Source organism: Panthera uncia, chromosome E1, assembly GCF_023721935.1.
Source record: "Panthera uncia isolate 11264 chromosome E1, Puncia_PCG_1.0, whole genome shotgun sequence".
In the NCBI taxonomy this organism is placed as follows: domain Eukaryota; kingdom Metazoa; phylum Chordata; class Mammalia; order Carnivora; family Felidae; genus Panthera; species Panthera uncia.
The window spans coordinates 40,581,373-40,598,490 of NC_064814.1; positions in this window are offsets into that span (position 1 = coordinate 40,581,373).

Sequence of the window (17,118 nt, forward strand, 5' to 3'; positions counted from 1 at the left end):
AACTGTGACATTAATCAAATTCCTCAACCCATTGGAAGCTCAGTTTTCTCACCTGTAAAAGGAGGGTAACAGTTCCTACCTCACAGACTTTGAGGACTAAACAAGTCAACCGCCAAGTCCCGTACTTGACGTGGAGGAGATAATTAATCTATACCTGATCTTGCCTTTGGTTACAGGCCTTCAGCTTGGCTTCTGGGTCCCAGCTCCTGGATCCAGACCAAATCGGGCTGTAGGTGGGGACCGCCCTCTCCTCCTGCCTGGACTGAATTCCGGGAGGGACTGACTCCAATGGAAAAAGCAGAAGGTCTCACTAGGAGATGGCACGTGTGGTTTTGTGTTTGTTATTTCCATCCTGATGAAAAATGTGCAGGTTTTACGCTGTCATAGAACAAATAGAACCTTGACATATGGCCCTCTATTTATGTGCCTGATTTAATTAATCGTGTTTCGTGTTCCATCATTTTTCAATTGCTGAGAATGCTGTGTTTCTCGGGGACTTTTCTCCTTCCCTCCTTTCCTCCCTCCCTCCCTCCCTCCCCCCTTCCCTCCGTTCCTTCTTTCCTTCCTTTCTTCCATGCCGGGCTCTGGGTTAGATGCTGGGGGGATGGTGCTGAACAAGACAGACACATCCCCTACCTCCACAGAGCTTACAGTCTAGCAGGGGACTTAGATGTTAAGTGACATAGTCATTTAAAAACATTTGGGGTCTGGAGGAAGCCGGGCCCTCAGCCGAGCAACTTTAGAATGGGGAGTGGCCACGGGCCAGATCACGCAGGGCCTGAAAGCTACGCTAAGGTTTGTGGTCTTAATTCAAGAGCGACGGAACTACAATCGTTCAAGGACTGCACTCTGGTGGGAAGTGGGAGCTCTTTCCAGGAAGCGGCACTTCAAGGTTTTGTTTGTAATTTCCAGCTTGATTAACTGTCCGTTGTTTGCAGTCATTGAGCAGAGCGTTAGGATGCAGCGTGCCCTCTGCCCTTGTCTGTTTTCCCTGGACTCTACCTTGGGAGCCCCTGCCTCCGTCTCCGTCCCCGCCCCCGCCAGCTGTGGCCTGCTGGTGTCTGTGCCCTCCCCCTGCCCTGCCCCCGGATCCTTGGGCCTCACCAAGAGGTCGTGGAAGGGGACCCCTCTGCTCCCAACTCTGCATGGCTTTACTGGGGCCCCAGTCAGGTCCCTCTTATCTCTGCTCTGTTTTCTCCTAATTTTACCCCCTAGACCCCAAGGGATTGGTGTGTTTATTTATTCATTTTGAGACAGAGAGTGAGAGAGAGAGTGAGCATGCACAAGTGGGGCAGGGGCAGAGAGAGAGAGAGGAGACAGAGAGAGAGAGAGAGAGAGAGAGAGAATCCCAAGCAGGCTCCCAGCTGAGAGGGCTCAATTCCATTACCGTGAGATCACGATCTGAGCCAAAATCAACGGTCAGAGGCGCATCCAACTGAGCCACCCGGGCGCCCTAGGATTGGTGTTCTTTAAACCTCCCTCTGTTTCAGACTCTCCTCCTACCTGAATCATCAACTCTGTGAGTTAGAGGACTGTCAAAGGATATCTGGTCTAGTTCTTTCTGGAGATCCCGTAAAGGCATTCCTAACAGGGGTCCACCCAACCTCTGTGTGACTGTTACCCTTCCCGGGGGGAGGGGGGGCAGGGGGAGCTCCCTCCCTACTACACTTGTAGGCTGGTCTTGGATGCAAAGCTTTTACAAGAGAGAGGACAGCACCGCTCCGGCCATCTGTCTGTCTGGGTGTTACTGTGGCCGGCTCACCTTCATTGCCAACTAAACTCATTTTTCGAAGTCCTTCCAAGACACAGCAGGGGGAGAGGTAGCTGCCTAGCCCAGAGTCTAATGCAGCTTCTCCATCCTTTGAAAGAGGCCTTGACTTTCACCCTACAGATATAGGCCATCCCCCAACTCAGAGAAAACGAATCCTTCCTCTGCTTCTCTGAAGCCCTGCTCCAGGAAATGGGAAACAGAAGCAGGTGAAGCGAGCAAAGGAAGGACCCAGAAGTGGTTGGGGTGCTTTTCTGAGGACAAAGTGAGGGAGCCTGCCATCCTAGAAGAAGTTGCTCTGCCAATGAGGAATAATTTGGGGACACCCAGGGACTTCCCTCTCAGAGGCCTTGTGAACTGACTTCTTTGAAGGCAGCCTGGCACCTGGGATACCCGATGAGTGAGGCTGGGTCCCTGCCCTCACGGAGCCCACCATTTCGGGGGAAGCCTAGGTGGGAGGTCACCAAACGAGTGCCCACAGTGTCCTGTGATAAGTGCTGTGAAGTGTGCAAGGTTCTGAGAGGCCAGAGGGGAGTCCAATTCCTCCTGGGCAAACCGGGAAGGCTCCCAGGAAGAGGTGTCCTGGAGCTGAATTCTGGAGGATCAGTAAGAGTTAATCAAGCTGGATCAGGAGAAGGGAAGAGACCCGGGCAGAGGACTGGGTTGGGCCAAAGACAGCCTGGGACACTGGGGGAATTGCAAGGAGGTAATGGGAAGCTCCAGGGAACATAAACAGCTCTGGGGCCTTGCCCCTTCCCCAGGCAAAACCTTCCCAGGGTGGCCAGGCCTCTTTTCAGGTCCTTCTCTCCCACCCCACCCCCACCCGCAACCTTCAGTCCTGGGGCCTGCTGGCCACCACCCTTGCTGATTATAGTTAAGTCTAGACTGGAAAGATTTAACCCTTAGGCACAATTCAGCAGGGGAGAAGGGGAGGGGAGAGGAGAGACTTAACAAGTGTTAATGTCTGACCTAGAACTGAGCCCTGGACTCCCGGACTCTTGGCCTAGGGATCTCAAAGGAGACAGATAAGTGATGGTTTAAAGACTCATTCTTTAAGAAGCAAGCTACAAATACAGCTTAACAAAGAATCTGGATGATATCAACGGATGGGTGAAGCTGGGGAGGAGAGACCTTGGAAATTCTTAATTTTCTTTTTAAAAGTTGTGCTTTCTGAGTTGTGTGTCATTGGCAGCTACTGCTTTTGTGATTAGAAAGAGTAAAGGCATAGGAAAAACTTTGTAGGAAACAAAGCAGAAAATCAAATCACATCTACAGTAAAATCCTAGCATTTTAATAAACTATGCAGAGGAGCAAGACAGAGAAGATATACGTTAAAACGTTAATAGGAGTTGTCTCTGAGGGCTGGCTGGGGCTGTTAGTCTTGCCTTTTCTGTCTTCCTAATTTTTTGTATGTGCATGTCTAGATTTGAATGTATTTGATGAACCTGTTCACCCACTAGCCGTCTAATTGGTCTCCCCTCTTTGGTGGCAGGGCACCGTGCTGGAGAAAGCATGCGTCCCCTGAAGGAAGCCCCCATTCTCTGTGCCAGGCGAACTCCTATTCATCCGTCAGTACCCAAGGGTCACCCCCACTTCTTAGGGAGGACTTCTGGAGTGGGTGGTGTGGTGTGTCACCCATAAGTCCTTTTCAGGACCCAGGCCCTCATTCTGCCAGCCGCCGGGAGGGCTGGAGGCCAACACTCACAGAGGGGTCTCTCCGGGAGCTGCCTGGGGGCAGCCTTCGTTCACTGCCTAGTGCATTGGAGGAGAGGAGGAATGGGGAATGAAGACCCAGACACTTTGTCTTCATTCAGAGCGCCTCTGAAGAGGCATCTCCACCCCAGAGCTCCCTGGGAGCAGCTGAGACCTTTGCTGAGGCTGCAACGTAGTTTTCTCCCTCTGCCCGGTCCCGCTGTTTTCACCCACCCTTGGGTGCCGGTCCCGAGAGTGTCCCAAGAAGCTTCCCTAACCAGAGACACCTTCCTTGACCTCCCAGGCTAGGGCAGCCTTCTTGATCACATGCTCTCCGAGAGCGCATGTCTCCTTTGTAAGTTTTACATCCACTTGTGCTATCAGGCGGATGTCTGTTTCCTCCATGGACTGCGAGAGTCACACACAGGCCACCACACGGGCGCATGGTTTAGAAACATTTGTTGAATAAGTAACTTTATTAACCATCTGATCTAAACCCTTAGGAGGCCATCAACTTTACTTAGGGCTGAAGGATGTCCCTCCTGCTCATACATTCATTCAATAAATATTTACTGAGAGAAACCGGGTCCCTGCTTCTCAACACCAAAATAATTCCAGATGTTTCAAAGATGTTTACATGCAAGTAAATAAAACCAAGAAAGCTCTAGAAAAAAAGAGGTTTTAGAAAATAATTTTGGACTGTTGGGGGCCGCTAAAAGCATAACACACAATAGATGAAAAAAGAAGTTACTACACGTCATCACATAAAGTTCTTCCTTTAATTTTTTTTTTTAGAGGAGGGGGAGGGGCAGAGGAAGAAAGAGAGAGAATCCCAAGCAGGCTCAACGCTCAGCGAGGAGCCTGACTCCAGGCTCGATCCGTGACCCTGGGATCATGACCTGAGCTGAAACCATGAGTCAGATGCCCGTCTGACTGAGCCACTCAGGCACCCCCACCTAAAATTCTTAAACCTCTATTAAGCAAAAATAAAGATAAACAAAGAAAAACAAATCAATACAGAATATTTGTAACATCTATATAAGACAGGAGGCTGATTCTTGGAATATACCAAGAAGGCTTACAAATCAAAAGGACAAAAAACCCACAGAGAAACGGGCAAAAGAATATGATAAGCTAGGAGAAACCTTATTTATATTCTAGGAAATGCAAATTAAACAACAATACAATATAATCTTTCTATCAGACTTGACCAAGTTAAAATGATTGGCAATACCCAGTCTCGGCAAGAATGTGAATAAACAGGAATTTCATTCACATTTATTGGCAAGAATTGTCATGAGCTCTTTGGACAGCAGTTTGGTAACATCTATTGAATTAACAGCGTTCACCTCTTTTGACCTCACAGTCTCACTTCTAGGAATTTGTCCAAGGGCACGAGTTTGCACAGCATGCACAAAGTAGAGCGTTGCCACCTTGTCATTTCGAAAAAGAAAGGGGGCAAGGCTTCATCCGTGGGAAATGGTTCAGTTGTGATCAATCCATACAATGAAATCTAAACACCTGTTTTGAGGAATGAGCCATCTCTCTAGGTGCTGATGTGGGAAGAGTCATGCTGTATTACGAGGAAAAAGCAAGTTTTGTGTATTTATTTAATTTCTTTATTTTGGGAGAGAGAGAAGGGGCAGAGAGAGGGAGGGAGAGAGAGAGAGAGAGAGAGAGAGAGAGAGAGAGAGAGAAAGAATCCCAAGCAGGCTCCCAACTGTTAGCACAGGAGCCCGATGCAGGGCTTGAACTCACAAACCGTGAGATCGTGACCCGAGCTGAAATCAAGAGTCAGACACTTAACCCACTGAGCCACCCATGGGCCCCGAAAAAGCACATTTTAAACAAGCATTTCCCATTTTCGGGGGTGGTGGGGATATTGCCCGTATGTGTGTACGAGAGAGAGAGAGGACGCTAGTGATTGCCCAGAAAACACATCCTGAAGGATTTAGCCCAAAAGTTCATTAACGCGGGATCGATGGGCAGCTTTTACTTTCTACGTCGTACGTGGCCACTGTGTTTGAGTTATTGATAACGAATCTACCTTATTTTTGAGATCCTAAAGACGAACTAGCACATGCAAAGGTCTGAAGCAAGAAGGCGCACCTGGGGAAATACATTGGTCCAAAGGAGGCCGGCGGGATGAGATGAGGCCCCGGGGGAAGGCGGCGGCAGGTGGCCCAGGGCGCCAGCACCATGCCGAGCAGTGCGGGGTTCACTCTGGGGTTCACGCCGGCAGCTCCTCCCGGTCTCCACGGACCCCCGTCCTCCACCCACCTCTGACCATGGGAGTCTCCGGGGCTCAGCCCTGCTTCCGGTCTCTTCCTGTCTCCCTCTGTGATCTCATCCACGCTCCTGGCTGTAAAAACCATCTTCCTGGGGCCCCTTCTCACATCTTCCCTCTTGCTGGGTCCCCTCGGGCCACGGGCGCAGATGCAGAATTCCGGGCACCAACGTCTAATGGGCATCTCGGACTCAACACATTGAAACCCCAACTTCCGACTTGTAGCCAGCCTCACTCTCCAGCTCCTCCTCCAGCCTTCACCTCGGTAAATGGTGCCCCAGCCGCCCAGGGAGTCTCCTCGACTTCCCTCTTTCCTTCCCCGGAGCCCTCCACCCCTTCGGGTTCCTCAGCCACATGGGCCTGTTTCGTCTCCAAAATCCACCTCGGATTGTTCCTTGTCTCCAGTGACCCTTGCTGCCCCTTGTCTGAAGTTCAGAAATGAGTGAAGAACAAACACATTCAGAGCTTTCCACGTGGGAGCCAGCCCACGTGTTCGGCAGAACCTCAGTGGCGGGAGGGGGTGGGGGGTGGGGGTGGGGGCGGGGAGGGCGGGGGTGGGGCAGGGGTGGGGGGGGCGGCTTCGAGTGGGAAGGGGGAGCCCAGAAGGGAAGCTGTTGGCAGGGGAAGCTGGCAGGGGTCTGATAGACGTGGGGCATCCCGTGTGACGGGTGAGGGGTGGCTATCTGGCTTTCAGTGTTCGGTCCTAAATCGGAAGCAGGGGTGAGAATGAGGGAAGCTGGCAGTTGCTGATCAAGTCCCGGCCATTTGGGGCTGATTGCTGCAGGGGTTGTGGTTTCCCTTCCTGGGCTGGTCGCTGCAGGCTGTAGGTCAGAGCTCTGTTTTTGTAGACAGCCCGGCCGGTGTCTGCTGTTAGCATAGCCGGTGCCTCAAGGTGACCATCTCCTCTCTCTCAGTCACCTTCCAACTGCTCCCGCCTTCTATTCTTGCTCTTAGGACTCTGTTTTCCTGTTTCAAGAACGCTGGCCTCTGTGGGGACCAAGCTGTGGGAGGGCTCCTCACCCCTGCTCACAGCCCTCCTCCCACACTGCCCACTGCACTCGAAAAACCAGTCTGCCGCAATGCCCTAGCTTCTGGACTCCAAGAAGTCCCCGCGTGCCCAGCTGGTTCCTGCCTCAGGGGCTGTGCGTGTGCTGCCCCCCCCACCAACCCCCATACTTTCCACGTGGTGGCCCCTTGTCACGCACTGCTCAGATCAAACACCACCTGTTGGGCGGTCCTGTCTGAATTCACGCCCACGTAAATCTCCCAAATCGTTGTGTATTCTTTTCTCCAAAGCACTTCTCTCTATCTGAGTGGGTCTGGTGCTCTATTGTTGCCTTATTTATTGTCTGTCTTCTCCCACGGGAACGTTATCTCCAGGAGGGCAGGGACCACATCTGTCCCTTTCCACACAGGGGGCCCAGCCCTGTGCTGAGAGTGAAACGTGCTAAATACTTAATATAAATCTGTTGACCGAATGAATGAATGAATGGAGCAAAGGCAGACAGCCTTGGAGACATAACCTGTGTCCTCTTGTTCTAATCTCAGGGACACACAGCATATCAGGCCACAACTGTGGCCACATCTCACCTAAGAACTCAGAAATCTTGCTGAAGAAGTCAGCTAACTGCAGGGCCAGCCGGGGTCCCTGTTTTGCAAAAGGGGACTTAAAGTCATCTCTGGGGGGCCTATTCGTTTGTTCTGATACAAGTCCTTCAGGGACACTTTAGCCTCAAAAAACGGAAGCAGAGACATTTCTGATTTAGCATCTTTTGTTTTTTTTAAGTTTATTTTGAGAGAGAAAGAGAGCAGATTGAGGAGGGGCAGAAAGAGAGAGAGAGAGAGAGAGAGAGAGAGAGAGAATCCCAAGCAGGTTCCAAGCTATCGGTGCAGAGCCCAACTCGTAGCGCAAACCCATGAACCATGAGATCATGACCCGAGCCCAGATCAAGAGTTGGACGTTTAACCGACTGAGCCACCCAGGTACCCCTGCAGAGTTTTTAATTGTGAAAAGTCGTGTTTGCCCAGACTATAAACGTGTTTGCCCAAATAATAAACAAGAGTCAATATGAAAAACTGAGGTTTCCTAACTATTGCCCGGGTCCCCTGTAGCAAATATTTTACCTTTGTAATTGAGTTTTTGGATTTTTTTTCCTCTACAGCTTAAAATAACAAGCTTGTGTGACTGCTGCATGATTTTTCAGTTTTAGGATCATTTATTGACTTTACACTGTGCAAAATGAGGACTTGGCCATGTATCTTTCCCTCATTGTCCACCACGAAGACAGCTCTTTCCATCCTCCCAGTCCCATTATATTCTAATTTTCCTTAGATTAACCATCAGTACTTACACTGTTATGACTGTGGTGACATGCTGATCATAGCTGAACGGAATGGTAACAAATTACGATTACGTTTCCTTTCCTGAGCCATTTTGTTTTCTCTGGAGTTCATTATTGCCTCATTTTTTTTCTGTCTGGTTGCTTCTCAGCTTCCCTAAATCCCTTACCACTGCTCTATCAGCTTCCCAGCTTCCAAGATTTTATAGCTGTTGTCTCCTTTACTGGAGGGGGAAAAAAACATCCCTTTACTGTAGTTCTAGCAGATTTGGGCGAGGGAGTAAAAGTAAATGCAAATATTTTCTCCCAGTTTAGGTCTTGTCTTTTCTTAACGTTGTCTTTGGGGGAGGGGGGCTCAAAACTTTTGAATTTTAAAGAAGCCAAATGCGTCAAATTTTTTCTTTTCTCATGTCATCATATTGGGGTGTGTGTGTGTGTGTAAGTGCTCCGTAAAGGTTAGCTAAAAATCTGCACCTTCTCTCTGAACCTTGTAAAGAATTGCTAAACCTGACCCACTGGTCTGAGCTAGGAGGTGAGAGCATTGATGGGGGGAGGTCTGGAGCCTGTCTCCACTAGGTCATCTGGGCTCCTGGCACCCGGGGCTGATGGAGATACATCACAGACCCAGCGGCTTTGTCGACAGGCTTAGCTCCCAAAGGGGAGGCCTAGACACCCTTAGGGACAGGGCCTGGCTGAAGACTGTGAGAATAACTGTAGGGAGAGTAAGTGCAGGGGCACCAGGGTGGCTCAGTCAGTTAAGTGTCTGACTCTTGATTTCCGCTCAGGTCAGGATCTCACCGTTTGTGAGACTGAGCCCTATGTCGGGCTCTGTGCTGACCGCGTGGAGCCTGTTTGGGATTCTCTCTCTCCCTCTTTCTCCCAACAAGTAAACATTAAAAAAAAAACTGTGGAGGGTGAGTGTTTCAAGTCCTTGTAATTGTGTTATTTGATAGAAATGTGGCCTCATTTTATTTATTTTTAAATTTTTTTTTAATGTTTATTTATTTTTGAGACAGAGAGAGACAGAGCATGAACAGGGGAGGGTCAGAGAGAGGGAGACACAGAATCCGAAACAGGCTCCAGGCTCTGAGCGGTCAGCACAGAGCCCGACGCGGGGCTCAAACTCACGGACCGCGAGATCATGACCTGAGCCGAAGTCGGCCGCTTAACCGACTGAGCCACCCAGGCGCCCCGAGAAATGTGACCTCATTTTATACTGTTGAGCCTTAAAGCCTCCTCAGATGCTAAGGCCATAGGGAACAGGTGTGGGCTAGCCTCCATAGAATGGGGAGAGTAGTTGAAAGTATGTAAATAACTGGGAACTATACCTCTCAGCAGCCCCCTTCCCTCTAGGCCCTTATCCACCCAGCCATCCATCTAGGGGAATATCAGTCAAAGACAATGGATTCTTCTCAAACCGTGGTATTTCAGGGACCACAGTTACCAGGGTGGGTGGGTGCAGGTGGCAAAAGAGACCCTTTCCAAGTCCATCTTCTGCCTGGGACTAGGTTAGCGCCGCCTCAATTTCTGATGAAACAAGTCCTCCCAGGCTATGAAATCCAGCTCGACACATATCTTTATACGAATTAAATTGGCTCATTTGGTTCAGTGAGGAACCCCAAACCTTTTGGAGCGCCGAGTCACGAGCAAAGATGGCTTCCCTCAGGTTGCTCACGGACCAGGGCGGGAGGCAGATGCGGAAACAGATGCGGAAACAGTGTTTTGAGGCCGGGATGCCCTATGATGCCCGGCACAGGACTTGGGCAGCTTGGAGGAAGTGAGCAGGGCCAGCCTGGAGGGGGCGGGGGGGGGCCTTCTGGTAAGAGGTCACACCGGAGTCCTGAGGCCTGAGGTTGGGGCAGGGCTGGTAGGGGTAAAAGGTGAGCGGGGGGGGGTTGCTAGGCGAAGAGTCATTTGAAGATCATTTGGCTTGTGATTTGGTAGGTCCAGGAGCCGAGGCTACATTTTGGTTATTCTGTGACTGTGGGGGCGACCCCTGACAGTCACTTAATTTCTCTGGGTTTATTTTATTTTTAATTTTTTTTAACATTTATTCATTTTTGAGACAGAGAGAGACAGAGCATGAATGGGGGAGGGTCAGAGAGAGGGAGACACAGAATCTGAAACAGGCTCCAGGCTCTGAGCTGTCAGCACAGAGCCCGACGCGGGGCTCAAACCCACGAACTGCGAGATCGTGACCTGAGCCGAAGTCGGACGCCCAACCGACTGAGCCACCCAGGTACCCCAATTTCTCTGGGTTTAAACCCAAGGAGCTACCAACCCCATCTGGAAGATGTGGACTTCAAGCAAGCTAATATTAGGTGAAAGGACCCTGAGGCTCTTCAAAAACAATGGGGCAATAGAAAAGGCAGTGCATTATCATTACCCTTAATTCTATTACGGGTGTGGGTGATAGCTCGTGGCACTCGGGTCCTAGGAATCTTTGAATGTGGCATCAGCTTTGTGCTGGATTACCTGGAGGCAGGCGACGCAGCAAGGGCATTGGAAAATGAAGAGCTCAGCTTCATGGAATTTATCTAGAATTGCACAATTAAAAAATCTAAGGAGGGGTGCCTGGGTGGCTCAGTCAGTTGAGCATCAGACGATTGATTTCGGCTCAGGTCATGATCCCAGGGTCGTGGGATCGAGCTCCTCGCTGAGTGTGGAGCGTGCTTAAGGTTCTCTCTCTCTCTCTCTCTCTCTCTCTCTCTCTCTCTTCCCCTCTGTCTCTGTCTCCTGCTCACATTCTCTCTCTCTCACTTAAAAAGAAAAGAATAGGGGCGCCTGGGTGGTTTAGTCAGTTAAGCGTCCAACTTCAGCTCAGGTCACGATCTCGCGGTCCGTGAGTTCAAGCCCCGCATCGGGCTCTGGGCTGATGGCTCGGAGCCTGGGGCCTGCTTCCGATTCTGTGTCTCCCTCTCTCTCTGCCCCTTCCCCATTCATGCTCTGTCTCTCTCTGTCTCAAAAATAAATAAACGTTAAAAAAAAAATTAAAAAAAAAAAAGAAAAGAATATCTAGGAGAAAAAAAGCCATTTTCATTTTAGCATATGTGCAGATTTTGTGTTTTGGGGTCTTATTTTTATTTTGGCTCATATTAGTGGGCATGGGCACCATGATCTTTCAATGCTTTGACCCCAGAAAGGACATTACATTATCTTTAATTTCTAGTCATTTCCTGCCATCTTTTTTTTTTTTTTTTTTTGAGAGAGAGAGAGAACATGAGTAGGGGAGGAGCAGAGAGACAGGGGGACAGGGGACCCAAAGCACACTCTGAGCTGACAGCAGACAGCCTGATACAGGGCTTGAACTCACAAACTGCGAGATCATGACCTGAGCCGGAGCCTGATGCTCAACCGACCGAGCCACCCAGGCGTCCCATATTTCCCACCACCTTTCAAACAACCTGCCAGAAACAGCTGCCAGCCCTCGCCTCCTCATTTCATGTTCATTGCTCCCTTTTGCAGGGGGCGATGGGTGAGAGGATTCTGGAATTGGAAAATCGTATCAGAGAAGCTGTGGGAATGATTGGAACTAATACAGAATGCTCCCATGTGCCAGACTCAGAGGCTGAAGGCTTTACATGCTCTGATCACTTAATCCCTGTGACAGCCCTACCCGGGCCATTTACACAGGAGAAGTTAGGAACTCAGAGAGATAAAGTGACTTGGCTAAGGTCACATTATGAATGAGGGGTAGAAATGGAATTTAAACTCAGGTTAGCCTCATCCCACAGTGCTGGCCCTTGACCTGGCCCTTGACCGTTCCTCATGCTGCCTCACGCAGGCGACAGCCAGACTCGGGTCAAAGAGATGATCTCATTCTGAGTCTTCCCTTTCTGGAACTAGATGTCGATAATATGGGGCCTCCTCTACTTCCCAATCTGCATTGCCAGATTCTCTGCTCAGGTTAGTTTCACATAGACGTGTAATATACGTGAGTATACATTTAATAGGAAGGGGAGTTTCTTTCAAAGGATCCAGTAGGGTATCAGGAAATTCAGTCTTGCAAAAGCAAAACAGTATTCTTAAATTATTGACCTTTCCTTGTTTTGTGACGTTTGCAAAGTTCCCGGTGATTCGTGCAACAACGATTTACTTAGCACCTACTATGTACCATGTACTGTTGTAAGTGCTAAGGATTTAGGGACGGGCACACTACTGGATAAAGAAGGAAACAAATCCATAAAACAGCCAGGCTGATAAATAGCGATAAGGCCAAGGAAGGGCACAAACAGGGCAGCATGACACAATGGCAAGGGGTGGGAGGGGGCGGCTCTGGAGAGTGTGGCCAGGGGAAGCCTCTGTGGGCAGGTGGCATTTGAGCTGAGAGCTGAAGGGTAAGAGACGCCATGCGTCTGGACAGCTGGAGAGCAGGCACGAAGGTGACAGTCCTCCTGGGTCCTGGACAGAGATCTGGAGCAAGCCGGTGTAGAGGATGAGAGGCGGGCAAAAGGAAGACCAAAAAATAGCATTCGGAGAGGTAGGAGGAAACGCAAAGGTCTTAGGGGCAAGGAAGCCAAGAGAACTGTTTCAAGGAGGATGTGGGGGCGCCTGGGTGGCTCAGTCGGTTAAGTGTCTGACTTTAGCTCAGGTCACGATCTCAGGGTTTGTAGGTTTGAGCCCTGCGTCCAGCTCTCCGCTGTCAGGGCGGAGCCTGCTTCAGATCCTCTGTGCCCTCTCTCTGCCGCTCCCTCCCTCAAAAATAAATAAAAATATTTAAAATTGTTTACTGCCCCTTCCCTACTCATGCTCTGTCTCTCTCTGTCTCTCAAAAATAAATAAACGTTAAAAAAATTAAAAAAAAAAAAAAGGGGCACCTGGGTGGCTCAGTCAGTTGAGCGTCCGACTTTGGCTCAGGTCATGATCTCGTAGTTCGTGAGTTCAAGCCCCGCGTCGGACTCTGTGCTGACAGCTCAGAGCCTGGAGCCTGCTTCGGATTCTGTGTCTCCCTCTCTCTCTGCCCCTTCCCTGCTCATGCTCTGTCTCTTTCCGTCTCTCAAAAACGAATAAACGTGAAAAAAACTTTTTTAATTGTTTAAAAAAGAAGGAGGATGTGGTGACTGCTTGAGGGGTTGTCTCTCAGATTTGGGAACATGGGGGCCACTGGAGAGCTGGAAACGAGGAATTCCAGTAGGAAGCTTGTCAGGCCTTGTCATGGAGACAAAGCTAGGCCAGTAGGTTGGAGAAAGCAGGTGCAGTAAAGAAGTTGAGTGTAGACAACTCTTCCAAGGAGTTTGGAAAACAGAGACACAGGGCAGAAGCTGGAAGGGCATTTGGGAGTAAAAGCAAGGTGTGCTGGCTGGCCTTCCATCTAAAATCTGTTCTTTGCCCGTGTGTGTTCTGCTCTGGGTTGTGAGAGGGTGACCCTTCTGTCCTGCATCTTGGACTCTCTGCCAGAATGCTCCCAGGCAGGTTCAGCCCAGAGGAGGCAAAGGCAGCAGAGGTGAAGGCTGGGAGGAAGAGAGGCCGGGTGTTCTTCCCCTCTGCCTCACCCCCTGGGCACCTTGCCCCTGGCAGGAGCCGCGCGTTCTATGTTGGCAAGTCCTTCCGGGCTGTCCCCTCTCACACGCCTCAGGGTGCACTATTTCTCCCTCTCACTCTTTCTGCACGGGAGTCCTCACCCCTACTTAGCACTGCTTGTCTCTGGGCGCCCCAACATCCCTGTTTGCCCCTTAACTTTGTAAGTGGCCCCTTCTTTGCTGTCAGCTGAACCATCTGAGTGAAGTTTGCTTCTTGCCAGGTGCGGTACAGAGATGTGCTTTTCCTGCCCCCATTTCTTTCTTTCTTTCTTTCTTTCTTTCTTTCTTTCTTTCTTTCTTTCTCTTTCTTTCTTTCTTTCTTTCTTTCTTTCTTTCTTTCTCCTTCTTCTCTTCCTTCCTTCCTCCCTTCTTTTTTTCTTTCTTTCTTTCTCCTTCTTTCTTTCTTTCTTTCTTTCTCTCCTTCCTCCCTCCCTTCCTTCCTTCTTCTCTTTCTTTTTTTCTTTCTTAAATTTTTTGTAATGTTTTCATTTATTTTTCAGACAGAGAGAGACAGAGAATGAGCAGGGGAGAGGCAGAGAGAGAGGGAGACACAGAATCTGAAGCAGGCTCCAGGCTCTGAGCTGTCAGCATAGAGCCCAATGCAGGGCTCGAACTCACGGACTGTGAGATCATGACCTGAGCTGAAGTCGGACCCCCAACCAACTGAACCACCCAGGAGCCCCTTCTTTCTTTCTTTCTTTCTTTCTTTCTTTCTTTCTTTCTCTTCCCTTCCTCCCTTCCTTCCTTCTTCCCTTCCTTCTTTTCTTTCTTTTCTTTTATTTCTTTCTTTCTTTTCTTTCTCTTTCTCTCCTTCCTCCCTTCCTTCTTCAATTCCTTCTTTTTTCTTTTCTTTTCTTTTCTTTCTTTCTTTCTTTCTTTCTTTCTTTCTTTCTTTTTCTTTCTTTCTCTTCCCTTCCTCCCTTCCTTCCTTCTTCCCTTCCTTCTTTTCTTTCTTTTCTTTTCTTTCTTTCTTTCTTTCTTTCTTTCTTTCTTTCTTTTTCTTTCTCTCCTTCCTCCCTCCTTCTTCTCTTTCTTTCTTTCTCTCTCCTTCCTTCCTTCTCTTATTTTCTTTCTTCCTTTCTCTCCCCTTCCTTCCTTCCTTCCTTCCTTCCTTCCTTCCTTCTTCCTTCCCTCCATCCTTCCTTCCCAAAAGAGATACACGTTTGTGCACAAATGGGAATAACCAGCCAGGTTAAAGGAGAAAATGATGATGCAGAAAGAAGCAGGGTACTCGCTGGAGTGGAGGCCTCAAGCCTGCTGGAGGGAGTGGATCCCAAGGCACCTCCTCTATGGTTACGGAAGGAAGGTCAGGAAGCACAGACACAGGGCAGGAGGGCTGGTAGATTTGGTCTGACGGCTTCCAGTTTCTCCATGAAGGATGAGCCAAGAACATTAGCTGAGGAGTGCAAGGTAATTTGTAGAGACAGAAGAAAGCACGAAATAGCCATCTCAGAGAATAGGAAAAGGAACTTTCTAGGAAAGGTTGGTAGGCTTGCCAGGCATGAGAAGTGCCAATTTGAGGTTTGCGGTCTTGAATTTAAAGGGCAACCCGTCAGCAGGGCTGTGTTTTTCTCCAATATCGCTCAGCCGCTCTGGCACAGGCCTGGGGAATGTGGAGGGTTGGTTTTACAAGGGCTGGGACTTCGCCAGGTTCCTACGGGGGAAAGAGAGCACGAGCTCATGGAGGGGGCCTGCTGGGGAGTGGTAGTCAAGATGGAGCATGGAATCTATGTAGGGTAAGGAGGGAAGGAAGGCCACGAGCAGGGGATAGTGGGAAAGGTGGTACTGAAAGCAGATTGGAGGTTGTGATGAGGCACAGGGAGCGGGGCGGAAGCTGGAGCCCACAGTGGAAGAGTTGAAGTGTGCAAGGGATTGGTCCCAGACCCCAGAGGACAGGGAGCATGCCCTGGGGACCCCGGAAGGGCAAGGATTCGAAAGTGGAGGGGAGCAGTGGGCCGCCTGAGTGGCTCAGTTGGTTAAGCATCCGACTCTTGGTTTGGACTCTGGTCACGATCTCACAGTTCACGGGTTCAAGCCCTGCATCGGGCTCTGTGTTGACAGTGCAGAGCCTGCTTGGGATTCTCTCTCTCCCTCTCTCTCCCTGCCCCTCCCCTACTTGCTCTCTCTCTCTCTCTCTCTCAAAATAAATAAGCTTAAAAAAAATTAAAAGAAAGTGGAGGAGAGTTCAAGGTTTGGAAGAGGTAAATGGGCATGAAGATGATACCCACATCACCTCCTGCCTTCCCGTGGATGGGTTTCTCTTTTCCGGGTTGCCGGAAAAGGCACTCAGCAACTTGAGTGACTTCTGTTTCAGGGCTGAGAAGGACCTTTTTCAACTTGGCTCCTTCTTGTGACCTGACCCAGAGCGGGTTCTGAGGACACTTCTCAGGTGGTGGGGATTTCTTCTAGAGGGAGCACCTGAGGCCACACAGGGGTCAATATTCCAGAGAGAGGCCCTGGTTTCTTTGCCTCCAAAATGCAATCTGTCATTTGTTTACTAAAAGACATATTGTGCACCAGGACTATCCACTTCATTTAACTTAACTTACGTATCTAATTTATTTATTTTATGTTTATTTATGTGGGAGAGCGCAAGCAGGAGAGGGGCAGAGAGAGGGAGACAGAGGATCCAAAGCTGGCTCTGCACTGACAGGCTGACAGCAGCAATCAGGGGCTCAGACTCACAGACCACGAGATCACGACCTGAGCCGATGTCAGACGCTCCACTGACTGAACCACCCAGGCGCCCCTATTTATTTATTTTGAGGGACAGAGAGAGAAAGAGAGAGCTCAGGCATGGGGAATGTGTGAGTGGGGGAGGGGCAGAAGGAGTAAGAAACAGAGAGGATCTTAAGCAGCCTCCATGCCCAACTCCATGGGGCTCGATCTCATGACTGAGATCATGAGCGGAGCCGAAATCAAGAGTTGGACACTGAACGGACTGAGCCAGACAGGCGCCCGTAGGCCTATCTATTTCCTTTACCTCTCAGCCACCCTGGAGGGAGAGGTTATTATACTCATTTTTATAGATGAGGGAATATAAACTCAGGGAGGTGAAACACTTTCCCAAGGTCATATAGGATCTATTTGAGTCCAAGAAGGCTCATTACCTAGTCAGGGAAACAGGCAAGGGAAGAACCAAAAATACGTGGTGTGTGCAAAGGTCTGTGGGCATGAGGGAGTTAGAAAGATTGATTCTGGGGCAGGGGGAGGGCGCCTGGACGGCTCAGTTGGTTAATCATCCAACTAGGCAGGGTTCCTGAGCTTGTCCACAGCCCCATTCTTTCCCGGAGACACACTTTTTATTTTCATCAGATTCTTAAAATTGGGACATTGACTGAAAAAAAGCCTCGAGTGGCACATGAACCTGGGCAAGTCAGCAGGGCCTGGGAATGAAGGGTTTTGTAGGCCTTGTTTCAGGAATTCATACTTCAAAAGTCTTTTCATAAACTATAAAGTGATGTATCATTTACTGCTCTGTTCCCAGAGTCTAGCACAATGCCAAGCACATAT